Source organism: Coenobita brevimanus, chromosome 21, assembly GCF_032717465.1.
Source record: "Coenobita brevimanus isolate Jiangsu-jjx chromosome 21, ASM3271746v2, whole genome shotgun sequence".
Taxonomy (NCBI): Eukaryota; Metazoa; Arthropoda; class Malacostraca; order Decapoda; family Coenobitidae; genus Coenobita; species Coenobita brevimanus.
In genome coordinates this window covers 3,394,520-3,410,599 of record NC_136974.1, presented here as the reverse complement: position 1 = coordinate 3,410,599, position 16,080 = coordinate 3,394,520, and positions in this window count along the sequence as shown.

Here is a 16,080-nt window from a genome sequence, read left to right as displayed (position 1 = left end):
TCGGCACGCATTCGGCATCTCATTCGGCGATGTGTGAACGGGCCCTTAATCTCTGCATCCTCGCAGATGACAGTTGTTTACACCGACTCCTCCAGTACATTAACCTTTTTCACCCTGGTCAGCAACGTTGTATTCCGGCTCCTCACGGGCTGTTTATAAACTCTATGTCCTGGGTGTTTTTTTCCCCTCACCTAACTATCCTCCCTCTCCCACCATTCCACCATTCGCTTCACCTGTTCCAGTATTTCATCATCTTCCTCTGCAATTCTCTCCACCCCTCGCTGTTTTCTAGCTCCCTCTGCTTTGTCTCATCTTCTGGGCATGTGCCACGATCTCGGCGCGATACTTATGTCGGAGTGTTTTATACGCTGCCTTCAGGAACTTGCGATGCTACCTGTCCATGGTCCTCTCGCCCCCTGTTCCACTTCGTTTTCTTCTTCACTTCTTTCTTCATCTTTCTCCTCCCCTTTTCTACTCCCACTCGGCCCTGGCCTCTTTCTGAAGGGGCCAAGTGGATGGGATGTGGAGATGACGTCAGGAGCAGTAGCATTCAGATCGGCGGCAAGCACTTGACTGTTGCCGGGCCGACACAATATGTCTATACCTATTGTTACCACTGTTATGTGGGTTTTTTAGTCCGACCTCTCGTCCTAAAAACGCCCGCGACTGAGCGGGGTCCTCTTTCCGGACCGGAGATAAAGCACCAACAAAGGAACAGTGCATAAAAACTCGGCAGTACACCTTAACACATCTGTTGTCTTAATTCAACACAATTTACAATATGGAAACAAAGAGAGACTGGATACAGAATGGACAGGGTGACAGAGTTTGGTTTCAGATACAAAGTGCACAAACACTATACCTGTAGTGATGTCGGGGGCAGATTATAATGATGATCACTTATACAGATTGTCAGTCACTAGAGCACGGCATAGATGTTAGTTATTAGGCATAATTGTCCTTTTATATATTCTGTTTGATGCACTACATAGGAATGGAATAAGGGGTGAGTCAGGTCGATATTACTATACTTTTGATGTGGCGCGAGCCGCGGCACTCGGAATTGTCGCATGCCGCAGAGACACTAATTCACTTGTTTGGCTAATATTAGCCTCTGCTGGTTGGACTTGGTCTTTTTCGGGGCGCCACTAGTATAGTCACAGTATTTTCTATATATCAATTGTCTTACAATCCGTGCTTACTGACCCTTGATTTCTGCCCTGGTATGGATATACACTGTTCGTCACTTTATATTTTCATGGTCCCACTGTCACTGTCTCGTACTCACTTAGGCGCGACTCGGGAGATGCGTGGTAGTAGTAGTAGTAGTTCCCTAGGCAGTCTGGCCGAACAGCCCCGAGTCCCTTAGGAAGGCCATGGCCGAGAACGGGCTTTCCCACAGAGCTCTCAAAGAGTGTATGTTGTGTTGTTGGCATAGGTAGTATGGGGTGCTGTGTTGCATCCTGGACAGGCATCAGCGACGGAGTCATTCAGCCTCTTCTGGTAGCTTAAGAGGGCTGGATGGTGCCCACATCTCAGCCTGGCCAAGTGGACCCTGTCCTCACGAGGAAGATAGGATTCAGAAGGGTGGATGTCAGGAGGGCTGTGCATGCAGCTGTGTGTTGTCTTTAAGTGACTGAATGGAGCGGCGAGTGACATGAGTGTGGATATGTTTCTGGAAGCTGGTCTGAGGTAGGCGAGGGGGGGAGAGATGATAGTATTTGTGTATGGTATCGTGTGTTGGGTGTTGTTTTGATGTTCCTTGGTGTGGGTGGATGTGCTGCCATGTACTGTACTGGATGTTGTGGGTTTGTGGAGGCTGCAGCAAGAAACTGGGTGCCTCTTATGTCTAGGTGATCTTTGACTTTGAGGACTTTGGTTTCTTGATGCAGGTGGTCTGTGGGTGTAGTAGCTGTGCAGCCTGTGATTATTTTTAGGGCCTTGTTCTGTACAGTATGGTCTGTAGTGTGTTTTGGTGAGGTTAGAAGCCCAGGCGGGGCTTGCATAATTCATCACTGAACGTATGTATTGTTTGTATACTGTGGTGGTGGTTTCTTTCTTGTGTCTGAATGTTGTATGGGCAAGTGACCTCAAAGCATTGAGTCTTGGTGTTATTTTACTTTTAATGTTTGTGATGTGTTGTTTACATGACATTGATGTATTGTATGTTGCACCAAGGATTTTGTGTGTGTGTGTGTGTGTGGTAGGGGAGTGTTGTTTATGGTGAGGTGTGGGATGTCGGGAGATGCATTGAAGTCGCCACTATGCCCCTGGTTCCTGGGCTAACAGAGGTGGTGTCCGGGCGTGGGAGGGGACCCTTCTGAGGAGCCCTTCTGCAGAAGGCAATGTACCACTCGCAGGGGCATCACTGCCCGGGCCTGCTTCGTCAGGGGGATGCAGGGAGGCCCTCCCGTCTGGGGGCCTCGACCTGATAGGTGGCCCTCGTGCTGGGGCCTCATCGGTGGGGTGTAGGGAGGCTCTCCTGTCTGGGGGCCTCGACCTTGTAGGTAGCCCTCGGGGCTGGGGCCAAACAGCTTTAGTAGGCAGGCCTGCCGCCTCTTACTCCGGGCGGAGGGCTGTGGGGGAGTGGGGCCCGAGCGGTTCTGCTCTGGGGCCTGCTGACTGGCCCTAGGAGTCTGGATGCTGCAGTCACCTACAAAGTGGGGCACCGACAGGCCGGGCGTCCGTCAGGGGCCAGTGTCATCCAGGGGTTGGCCACAGGACCAGGACAAGACCTCGCAACCACTCCTGGAATGGCAGCACCTCCAGGGAACCACACCTGGAGGGAGGGAGGGGAGGGCGTCTCACGCAGCCGAGAGGTAGTGTGCCGGCCATGCAAGGGACCTTCTCCTCCGGGAGAACCCTGGAGACTACGAAGGGCATACTGTGGCCACTCCATCCCCCACACGTACTGTGGCCGTTGTGGCGGTTTCACAGTCCCTAAGGGCAGCAGCTGAAGGGCGTACTGTAGCCGCTCCTTCCCCCACACGTACTGTGGCCGTTGTGGTGGCGCTGCTCCCGAAGGAGGAAGAGGCAGATGAGGGGCATACTGTGGCCACTCCCTCCCTGATACGTACTGTGGCCGTTATCGCAGCTCTGCCTGCCCAACGAGAAGTAACTAAGGGGCATACTGTGGCCGCTCCCTCCCCGATACGTACTGTGGCTGTTACCGCGGTGTTACTCCTGTAGGAGGAGGATGTAGTGGATGAGGGGTGTACTGTGGCCGCTCCCCCCCTGACATGTATTGTGGCCGTTGTTGCGTCTCCACTCCTCCTTCCTTTGCCAGTCGGAGCGTGCTCAATAGCTAACGCTCCGAGGCTGTCTCCAGAAAGGCTGTAGCTGAAGGGCGTACTGTGGCCACCCCTTCCCCCACACATACTGTGGCCGTTGTGGCGGCGCTACAGGGGGCAACAACTGAGGGGCGTACTGTGGCCGCTCCCTCCCCAGTACGTACTGTGGCCGTTACCGCGGCGTTGTTTGAGACTGTTCCTGGAGCAGTCCCACCCCGAACCTGTTGAAGGCTGCTGTTGTGTAATATTTGCCCTACACTTGGTGGGGCACGGGCAAACAAAGAGCCCGTCGGGGAAGCAGCAGATGTTGGCTCTCCAGGGAGAGCATAACGGGGCCGACAAAACTGCTGACGAGATGGCGAACAAGGCGAGGGGAAGGCGCGGTGGTTAGGGCAAACTGGCACACGATGGTCGAGGAGGGCAGGGTGGGATGGCGAAACCACGGTGGACTGCGTGGCGCCGATGGAGGGGGCGCCGACAAAGTGCTGAGATGTAAAACCGCCCCGACACTGCCCTCAGACCCTAGCCCCTGGTGGAAAGGGCGATGGAAACTCGGCCAGCTCTCCAGCAACAGCAGATGGAGGCATGGAGGAGAGGCCCGGTCCCCGTCGTTATGAGGGCACAACCCCGGTCCTGGTGGTGGCGGAGGGAGGGTCGTCGGCCGGGTAGTAGAGGGCGGAGGAGCCTCGACCTCCTGGTGGACCGACCAGGGCACTCCCTCAGATGGAAGGACAGGCCCGACCCTCGACTGGTACGGCTGCTGTGGAGAGCTGGTCCCGCCAGGAACAGCGGTGGAGGTGTTGCCTCAGCAAGAGGTGGGCTGCGAGTGTGGTGAAAGCTGCTCCGCTCGCAGGGTCGTCTCTCATTCCTGCTTGGTTGTTGTTGGGTCGGTTGAGCGGAAGAGGGACTCAAGGGAGGGGCGCCCCGGCGCCCTTGTTGCTCTGGGTCAGTCTCACCCTGACCTGGCCCGCCGTGGTGTCCTCCTGGGGTGGTGGTGGGACTGCGGCTCGGTGGGGGGGTGGCGGGGTGGTAGGTCCGGTGGCGGCGGTGTGTATTTTAACCACCTCTGCCCTCCTATCCCATAGAAATACATGTTTTGTTATCCTATTATGTGACAGAAAAAAAAATAGTCTTTATTATCAACTTGCCTGTGGAAAGTTATTGCTTGTTGTCTTGTTTTTATATTCCGACGATTTTTACACCCTAAAGCAGCACGATGTTGCGGCATTTCTAGGTAAATTGTGGTCAACTTTGCCCAATGTCAGGAACACAAAATCGCCCGCCTTGACCGCTCGAAGATGGCGACCTCGGAGACATCGAAAGTAAGAGAACTTAGGTTTATATATCTATGAGCACCCCACCACTGAACTCTGTAATATGCAGGGGCTGTCTCCGTAGCGAGAGTGACTTAGGGTCGCCATATTGAAACACTAGCACCCGTCGCCTCCATCACGGTAATGCAAGTGGAACATTGTTCTTCGCTTGCTTTCTCTATTTTGTGCTGCTTCTATGTATACATATGTATCATAGTACAAAAATATATGTAGATTATGATTATTTCTGCCTAGCTCTACGAATTATTCGTGATATATTTAGCCAAGAGTATGAATAAAATAGCACCATAGGTTGTTGCAATGCAGAACATACTTTTTTTTCCCGTTTTTCTTTATGCCTTCTTAATGACTATTTAATTATAACAATAAATATAAAACTGAGGTCGATGGAAAGAGCACATACTTTGTTCATGAAAATATTCTGTATTTCGCCATCATAAAGTAAATAAGCGGTCAATATTTATTACTGGTTTTTAAATACAATCAATCTAGCCAGCCGCTTTTTTGTTCCAGTACCAATAGCTTCCTCTGTGATTTCTTGATGTGATGCTCCCTAATAATACTATAGTACTGTGATACCAGTTTTATTAATCTGTGAACATGAAATGTTATTGGTAATTGTACAGGAGGTAATAATTATGATTTTGATGAGCTGAGGAATGATGAGAACACGAAGGAAACGTTTCGGTGGGGATGTAGGAACAGTGCAGACTTTGATGGAATCTGAAGATAAATGATATTAATCAAATGTGGAGAGAGGTAAAAGAGGTTTTGCATGTGAGTGCTAAGGTTACTATTAAGAAAAAGGGAAAAGCGAGAAGGAAAAAGTGGATGTCAGATGAACCATGGAATGCAATTCAGAAAAGGAAAGAGGCGAAGTTAAGAAGTGAAGAACAACATGTTGATGGCCAGGTAGTTGAAGTACTTAGAGCAAAGTACTGGAGCTTACATTCTGAAGTAAAAAGACTCGTTAGACGTGTTAAGAGGATGCTATATGATGAAAAGGCAACAGAAACAGAAATTAAGTAAAAGTGACGGTCAGAGCACAAGAGCAGCGTATCAGGCCATGAAGGAGTTAACTGGGACTGAAAAGAAAAGGAAGGAAATACCTGTACGAGATAGAAATGGTAACTTGATGACTAAACATTTGGATATAAAAGGAAGGTGGAAAGAGCATTTTGAATCTGTTCTAACTAGACCAATCCCAGCTGAAGTGGACATTTTGCCTGCCGAGAAAGATTTGCAGATAAAAACAGGGGATATAACCTTGGAAGAGTTAGCAAAATCTATAAAGGAGTTAAAGAATTTTAAGGCCCAAGGAGAGGATGGAATATTTCCTGAAATGCTTAAGGTGGAAAATGATGAGTTGATGAATGCGCTTTTGAAACTTTTTAATGTGGCTTGAGATAATGGTGGAATTCCAGAAGCGAGGAAAATGGAGTGATTATAAAAATACCAAAAAAGAGAGATTTAAGTGTGTGTGGCAATTGGAGAGAGATAACTTTAACACCTGTAGTTGCAAAAGTCTTTTCCAAAATCTTGTTGAGCAGAATAGAGCCAGTAATTGATAAAATTTTAAGAGAAGAACAAGCGGGGTTTAGAAAGGGTCGAGGTTGTAATGATCAGATTTTTATTGTAAGGCATCTAATGCAACAAGCTAATGAGATGAAAATGCCACTTAGTATGTGTTTTGTGGATTTTGAAAAGGCGTTTGATAGTGTTTCACGTGGAGCTGTGTTGAAAATTATGAGATTCTATGGTATACCAGAAAAGTTTATAAATATTATTAGAAGCCTGCATGAAGGTACGTTTTGTAAGGTAATGGTGGGTGGTTCTTTGAGTGATCCATGTGAAGTTAGGACAGAGGTGATTCAAGGAGGAGTTCTTTCTCCATTGTTGTTTGTTTTAGTTATGGATTATGTTATGAGAAAGGTTGTAAGGAGAACAGGTGCAGGAATTAACTGGAAAGAAAATAAGAAGCTGATGATTATGGACTATGCTGATGATACTGTACTGGTTTGCGGAAGTACTTACGAGATGCAGAGGGTGCTTGATTGTCTGGTGGAGGAAGGAGAAAAAGTTGGATTGGTAATAAATTGTGGAAAGACTGAAATTATTAATATGAACGTGGAGAACCAAATCGATTGTGTAATTGGGAATAATGTGGTGAAGAATGTAGAAAATTTTAAATATCTGGGAATGATTGTATCATCTAACGGATCATTAAACAATGAAATTGAGGAGAGGATTAGACTGGCTTGGCGAGCTGTTGGAATGTTGAAATCTGTTTGGAATAATAATATGCTTTCGGTACATACTAAAGTAAAAATTTACAAGTCCATGGTTAGACCAATTTTAATTTATGGGCATGAGTCATGGTACAGTACAATTGCAACAGATCAGAAAGTATTAGGATTTGAGAATAAGATACTAAGAAGGATTCGTGGGGTAAAGTGGCAAGGCAGAGTTACAAGTGAAAGAGTAAGGAATATTACGAGAGTGGAACCAGTTGATGAATATGTAAGACTGTCTCGCTTGAAGTGACTGGGGCACATATAGAAAAGAAGGCAGTTTAATACACGATGTGCCAGAGTAGACTGCTAGAGGAAGAAGAGATAGAGGTAGGCCGGGGGAAACCTGGTTGAGGACAATGAAAAGAGAAGCAGGAGAGGAGTGTTGGAGGGACATGAAGGAGATGGCAAGAGACAAATATTAGTAGAGTTCATCGAGGCCCTATGCATCCCGTGGGGTGCCACAGGAAATTGATTGATTGATTGATTGAACATGATTGTCCTCAGTGGAGGTGTCAGACATATGGGTGTTTAGACAATCAAATATTCTCTGTACAGTAATACTGTGCTAGATGTTGTGTAACACAGCTGTGTAAATAACTAGTGGCATAGGCTGACGTTTTTTACGATTTTTTTGTTTTTTTCTTTTGCAAAATTGAAAGAATTTCCCAGTTTCATGACATTTTAACTACACTCTCACTTGCATAAAGGCGGCCTCCCCCGTTTCTCTTGCTATCAAACTCGTGTTAACCGCTTTTTAATGGCTGTAACTCGGCAGGGGAGGTTATATTTCAAGCCCCCCTTCACCATTTTAGATACTAGTCTCACCAATAATAGAGGAATGACAAGCCTTGTATGAATCAGTGGATCGAGTGCTCACCATCATGCCAAGCTTCATTAGAGAGGTAAGGAGCGCGTTAAGGAATCACTGGCAACCGTTTAAATGTACAGTATGTACAGGCACAGACAAAAATATTTTCCCAAAGTTTGACGAATACATAGCGGAGCAATCGAAGCATCTGAAACGCGCTGGTAGAGATAGGATTTTCACCGTATTTCGCCAGTTTTAAATTTTCTTTAGACGGAGCTGGGAAGATAACTGTTTCTGTGACCGTACTTGTAGTTCACGTAACTGATTTTCTTTCATGTCAGCGAACACAATCCCACCATGGTAAGGCGTCAGTGGAAAGGTATGGAGCTCAATACGGATTCCATGACAAGCATTCTAATAATATTCACGTCAGTGGTATTCGTACACTCACCACAACGCAGCAAAGGTCACGAGTACGTGTACACGGGAGTCAAGGGTCTTTAAAAAAAAAAAATGTGTTTCTGCCTACTTTAGCAATTCTGTGATGAGAGAGAGAGAGAGAGAGAGAGAGAGAGAGATTCTTTTCTAAACTAAATTGTTAATAAAGGAAAATAAAACTAGTTGAGCTCATATTCTTTGCCGCATTACAATATATATTCATTATGGTGCAACACACACACACACACATACAAAGGAGAGCACTTTTGTTGCAGTTGGTGCTGTTGGAGTTTTATTCATTTATTTATGTTTATTTTTATTATTATTTTTCCTGCTGTTAATGTTGTTGTTGTTGTTGTTATTGTTGTTGTTATTGTTGTTGTTGCTGTTGTTGCGAGTTTTGTTGTAGTCAATATTGTAATAAAAAAGTCAGTGGTTTAATAGGGTGTCATATTGTATTTTATATTTACAGCTCTACCAGACGATTTTATTCAACTGACAAGCCTTGTTCTTGCTATCTGTAGACGATTTTATTTGCTGATAAGACTTTGCTAATTTTGGCGTCTCCAGAATATTACATCCAGTTCAGAAGAAACATTGGAACTGGAGGGGTTAGGTATAGGCTTCATTTCCGCCTTCCCACGTTGTCTTCTTATATTCACGCTGCCGCCAGACGATTTTATGCAGTACAGGAGAGCGCCCTGGTAGTGAAGACGGGTTAATGAGGGCTGTATAAACCCATCCAGCTCGAGAAGTCTCCCCTAATTTGAATAGACTCATCTGACAGTAGACACTACAGAACCTCATCAGTTTGTTTCTGCATTTAATACACTGATATGCTGTTGAATATTATCTATGCCTACAATAGCCATATAGAAAAGAACAATCATATCGTAAAGCAAAATACGAATCTCTAATATGTAAAAATAAATTGTTATGGAAGATATGCTCGTACTAGAAAACAATCCACGCTGGAAGCCATAGGAGCACCAGTTTCTTACGGATTTGTCTTGAATATTATCTCTCAGTATTTTCCCCTGTACAGTCTTTATGTTTTTAATACTGACATAGCCACTGGAGAGGGTCGCCTTCATGTGGTGGCACCGAAAGAGCCGGACGGATCAGACGCCCGCGTATACAAACGTCCCTGAGCCCCCCTTCCTATCCCCTGAAAGTACGATGGTGAATTGCGGAAGAGCAGTTTCATCCTGCAACCAACTGGGTTTACATTATTTTCAAATTATATAATATTAACTTACTAGATGTGGAGATTAACTGATAAGGACGAGACTAAAGCCTCCTTGACTCCTTCAGTCCTATTATTTCGCTCCTGATTCTTTTAGACGAATTCAGCTTAGGGTAAGAAGTCAGGTTAGGAAGGGATTGGAGTAGCCTGTTAACAAACCCCTCCAGCTTCATATGTTTTGCCAGGATAAAATCGTCTGGAAATAAAAAGATTCACATTTACACTATGTCATCGGTGTGAAGGAGTATAACGGACCACAGTACGGTTCCATGGGTTGTATTCTCGTCACATTGTTATTATTATTACTATTATTATTATTTTACGTTTTTTCACCTGGCAAAAGATCCTTAACCCTTTTCAGTTTAGTTTTTAGCGATTGTAGTCAGACTGGAGGGTTGATATCACCGACATGTGAGACTCATTCCTACCTCATTTTGAAGACTCATCAAATTTCATGCATCTTCAACTCAGTACCCAAGTTGTGAGTACCCTGGTTCCATCAAATGAAAATATAACAATTATAGCTCCTCTTCCACTAGCGATTTGTTTTGCATATTACACCTATTCTCTTATCTGTCGTTTGATTCCTTTTATTATCCGCGTAGATTGGGTAAACATGAGAAACAAAATGTGTAGTTGTGTAGTAGTAGTAGTTGCAGTAGTAAGGTAGCAGCAGCAGCAGTAGCAGTAGTAGTTGTAGTAGTAGTAGTAGTTGTTGTTGTTGTTGTTGTTGTTGTTGTAGCCCCAGGTTCATGTGAAACGCGAAGCTAGTGGACTGCAGGCTGAAGCTATCCTCCTCCTGCAGTCCACTATCCTCCTGTTGAGGGATAGGGAGGGAAGTGAGGGATGTTTATACGAGTATAACCGGTCAGTGGAACCGCTCAGTTTCATCGGTGCCACCATGTGAAGGCCTTCCTCTCCAGCACCCAACTGTTAATGTGCCATAATTGAGGAAATAAACTGGTAAGGAAGAGGTGCTAAAGGGGGGCTCTTTCAACGACGACCTCCCCCCCCCCTCCCCCGTGAGACCACCGGTATTCGAACCCAAGCGCCCTAAGTTGTGATTGTGTGGGATTGTTTATTATTTTACCCTCCACCTGACAGTCAGAGGAGAATATTGTTATCACTGGTGTCCGTCCGTAGAGTTGGGCGGCGGGGCGTCTGGGCAGGTTTAGAGATTTTGTTTCAGGAGCAAAACTCTGAAAGTATAAACTATAGTAATGAAATATCACACAGTTATGTGTTTTGTGGTGTACTGGTGCCTTTTGATAGGAAGAATGCTGTGTCTTAAGTACTTTTTTTTTTTAATAATGAAAAGTAAAATAATAATCATTTTTCTTATAGATTTCAAAGCGCCCTGCTCAAGGTGTCCGAAGGGTCCAAGTTATGTTTACCATAGATAAACTACTGAAATTTATGAGTTTTAATGTCTCTGTTATACGGGTGGGGGGGGGGGGTTGAGGGCCGTTATGCGCTTGGTTAGGTGTACAGGAAGTGGAGAGTATGTGCTTGGTCAGGTGCAGGGTTGAAACAGCGTTGCGTTGCCTATGTTTTCTCACAATTATAAAGCCCTTCAAAATCAAATCAGTGCCAATATCAGTGACAATACAAAAACTAAACGTGATAATACTGTTACAGAACACTTTGCAATTAATTTATAGTGAATATTAAAATGACAAAATATGAAAAACAAAACAAACTATGATAATGCTGCTACAGAACACTCAAACTTATTATTAAAGTGAAAAAAATATTAAAAAAAACTATATAATACTATCAAACGCTTCAGTCATATGAGTGTGAATATTAAAGTGGCAAAATAAGAAAAAAAGACCTGTAATATTGCTGCAAATTACGAAAAAAAAAAAAAAAAAGTCTTTAATACCGCTGCAAAATACGAAAAAACGGCCTGTAATATTGCTGCTATACCACAATCAAAACAGAGTTAATATCATAGTGACAAAATGCGAAAACTAAATTTACCATTGATAATACAAATACCAAACACTTCACAATCAAACTAAATGAGAAGATTTGAAAAGCAAAAAACGACCCTTGATAACAGAGATAAACACTTCAGTCAAATCAGAGTGGATATTAAAGAGAAACTACTGTACAAGCGACAGTATCTGTGATTATACTTAAATGTTATGGAGACCTATTTATCGTCAGAACTGGTCATGATCCGTTATAAACACAACCCTTGCTGTCTCGTCGTCTACTCATACACAACGTTGGCGCTGTTGGTGGTAAAGCTTCCCGTCGGGATGTACGGCCTGACCTGATCAGCCAAGGAGCTGCCCCGGGCAACTCCAGCCTGAAGAACTCGCAATATGGTCATGCACTGCTTCCACTCCTGTAAAATCGAAGGACCTCGTCATGGGCGTAGATCATGGAGGATATCCTAGGTAATTATCCCCTCTGTAATTCAGGTAATCCAGAATAAATACAAAATTAACTGCAATTACCCTCAAAATAATTAGTCTTCGCATTGAAAATGCAGCTGTTTCAAAAACAGGAACTCTGAAAAAAAAAAAAAAAAAAAATCACAACACGTGAAAGTAAGAGTAAGTCTGTCCAATTTAACAAGTTAAGTTTTTAAAACAAGTGCCAGTGATGCTGTAGTGATGCCAATTTTGCTATAAGTTACGTTCTTTCTCTCTCTCTCTCTCTCTCTCTCTCTGCATTTTGCCTTTTTGTTTGAGTTCACATTCCTTGGTGGTGGTGGCCGAGTACATCTACATACTCGTTACTTTCGAAAGTCTCCTCCCTCCCCCCAGCAATCAGAATAAATTTAATCACCGCCAGTGGGCCTCGCCACTTTGGGGTCGAAATATAGCGCCATGTTCTAGGAGGCTTCGTAACACATCTTCCTTGGCGAGTTATTCTGCACACTGCATCTCAGTATCCCCTAGTGTGTTACTGATGCAAAACTATGCCCAGAGTAAAACAATGCAACTGTCATAGCAAAAGAATATTAGGTGCAATATGCAAAGTAACTCGCTAGGGAAATTGTGTGTCGGAATTTTTTAAGTCACTTGGAATAGGTCCCAGATGCTGACCCAGAGTGTCCGATCGTGCATATCAGGGTAATACGGCGGCTGAAATAAGAACACCGCGAATCATTAGGCCACGCTCGGGGCACTCCTTTTCTCGGTGCCAGACATGATCCAGGTAACAGGAGAAACGTTACGCCAAGAGCGCGGCATAACGAAGCCAGGGTGTCCTTATTCCAGCTTTTACACCAGTCTACAAATTCGTATATTTTGCGTCAGAACATGTCTGATTCCGACCTCAATGTGACAAAGCTAAAGGAAAAACATAGTGGGGGGGAGAGATTCGCATGAGTTACGACAAATACAAGACACAGATGGTGCAACCAAGGCTGAGGGTTCGGTAGAAGAGACACAAGATACATGCAGTGAAAATGAAGATGGTGGTAGTGTACAGTGGTATGGCAGGAAAGATAGAAGGCACAGACGGTGAAGCAGACGATAGTGACAGTAAACACTATAGTGTGGTAAGGCACAGGCGGTGAAACAAAAGGTAATGGCATTGTACGACAAATACAAGGCATAGGCGGTCAAAGAGAAGAGTGTGGTGGTAAACAGTGGTGTGGCGAAACATAAGATAAAGTCGAAGGGGATTTAGGAATAAAGGAGGACACACTCAAGACACAGACGGTGACAAAAAATTGTGATAGTAGGCAGCGATATCCATGGTGTTACGTATGGTAAAGTCGTAGAGGGGATAGGAGGAGGGTAGGATAGATACTAGACACAGGCGGTGAACAGGTTGACAGATACAAGGCACAAACGTTGAAACAAAATACACTGTACAGTCGACCGCTAAAAAGAACAGACAATGAAACTGAAGATAGAGGTATGGTAGGACAGATATAAAGAGCTGATGGTGACGCACAGTATGCTGGTAATGGACAGTGGTATGGCAGGAAGGAGACTCGTAGAAGGCGCAGTCGATGAAACAAGATAACTGCAACGGACATTGGTATATACCAATATATATATATATATATATATATATATATATATATATATATATATATATATATATATATATATATATATATATATATATACTGTAATTATTTTGCAATGGCCAAAATGTATAGCTAGACAGATAAAGAGATGGATAGATAGGTCGATGGTGGGACACGGACATTTAAAAATGTGTATATATATTTGTTATTATTTTATTTTATCTTATTTTCTTCATTTTACTATAGGTTCTAGTCCATGGCCCACCTGAGAACCACCCCATGGCCCACCGGTTGAAGACCACTGCGGGCCTATATTTATTGTATAGAGGCCCCATACTCCGGGCCCTATACTTATTGTACAGGGGCCCTAATGGTTGTGAATATAATATATAATGAAATACTCGGTGTACACTTGAAACAAGGTTATATGCAGGCACACTGGGCCCTCAGATATCAGTGGACCCTAGGCCCATGGCCTACTTGGCCTATTGGTAAATCCGGCCCTGTCTGTGTGACTCACTTTGACAGGGAATCCTTGAATCAGTGGTATGCCATTTTCACCCTCTCTTTTTGGCGGCAGGATCGTGTCCAACACAGTGTAGCCCCAGATCTCAAAGCTCTCATCCTTACCCTCAGGAGCCAGTTTCATATTGCAGTCATCTTCTAAACAGCGACCCTGCCTCTGAAATGGAACGCAGGTAAGCAAAGAGAAAGAAGACAGAGGGTATAGGTATGAAACGACTGAGACAATGTTGAATACAGGCATGCATAACCAAAATGGAACGCACCCAAATATTCCCCTAGACAACATAGGGCAAGGTAACTATCGAATTTACAGTTCGGGTTTCTATTACAGTTATAGAAAATGAAGAACAAAATGGAAGAGATAGTGGTAGTTAATTTGTGTTTGTGATGCCACTTTGTATCGAAATCCCTCCATGCAATTCCTTTCCTTTGTCTGCCTCATACTCATGAACTGAATTAGAATATGTAAAATTTTCTCTACTCAGTAATTTTACCACTAACCGTGTAGATATACTATAAAAAGTTAGGTTAGGCTATATCGCAGGGTTTCAGGCAAATAAGTAATTAATATTTGCAATGATATGATAAAATATGAGGTTCTGGCCATTTCATTCAGAAGACATCTTCGTTTTGCACATTTAACTCTGTCAGAGCATTTTATTTATCTTATGGGAGACGTATATTAGTGAAGGAGTTGATGAAGATTGGTTTAATCTTTAAATCTCGGGCTCAGTACAGAGTAACACGGTCATTTAACGGCAGTCCTAATGACTGTACGAAGTTTTCGTACTTGTGTTTTTTTGCCCATGTTTGAATGATTGTGCACTTGTCTGAATGGCTAGTTGTGTCTGACACGTTTCGACAGATGACCTAGAGCCTTCTTTCGCCTTCTGTCGCAGTGATGCTTGAGCTCTTGCCACAATAAAATGTGTCACACTTCCCATCCCCCCAGCACTAACGTTTGCCACTGGAAGTGCTAATACAGAGAGAAAGATAAATAGATAGATAGATAGATAGACTGACTGATTTATAGATAGATAGATAGATAAATGGACTGACTGACTGATAGATAGATAGATAGACTAGATGAACTGACTGACTGATAGATAGATAGATAGAGACAGACACAGATAGATAGACAGATAGACTGACTGATATATATATATATATATATATATATATATATATATATATATATATATATATATATATATTTATATATTTATATATATATATATATATATATATATTTATATTTATATATATATATATATATATATATATATATATATATATATATATATATACATATATATATATGTCAGTCTATCTATCTATCTATCTTCTATCTATCTATCTATCTATCTATATATATATATATATATATATATATATATATATATATATATATATATATATATATTTACGGTATGAGATCTAGATGATATATGAATGTACTAAAAATAATGATAGAACTCAGTGATGGTTTTGTATTCCCGAGTGCTTTTCAAGATACGCTCCCTCGGGGGAGGGGGTAGCCAAGTCAGGGGAGAGGTTGTCTACTGTTCCAGTGGACGCGGTTTTATATCCCGGCTGGGGCAGGATCAGTTTAATGGATTTGAATTTCGTTAAAGTAGGCTTCATTGATCTACCAAATATATAATCAGTAGATAAGATATAATTCCTCTGCCATGACTCTTCCGTAATGGGAGACTTCTTTGCATGGTTGCGGAGAGTGCAGAAGAGTTTTCTTGTGCTCTTTCCTCTAGTGTTCTAGGGCTGCCACACCGGCTTAAGTTTTTTTTTTTTCTTTTCACCCTTCTGGTGATACACAGGCTAGTTAGTTCTCATTTCCTTCCATTCTTTGGTAGTTTGATACAGCAGATGTCTGTACTTTGTACTGAGATTGTCTTTGTCTCCTGCCCACGGAGGGTCCTCCCCCCACTGATCGTACGGGATGCGTGATTACATGGTCTGGCCTCCCTGGAGTGGGTAGTGAGGGTAATCTCAGCCATAGTTTTTTTTTTCCCTGGGAGTACTGTCACCTGTTCGTCTTCTCTTTCTTCCCACTTCTCCCGCAAGGGGGAGGTGGTTGCTATGGCGGAAGCTCCTGCTGCACCTCCTCGCTTCGGGGGGGGGGGGGGG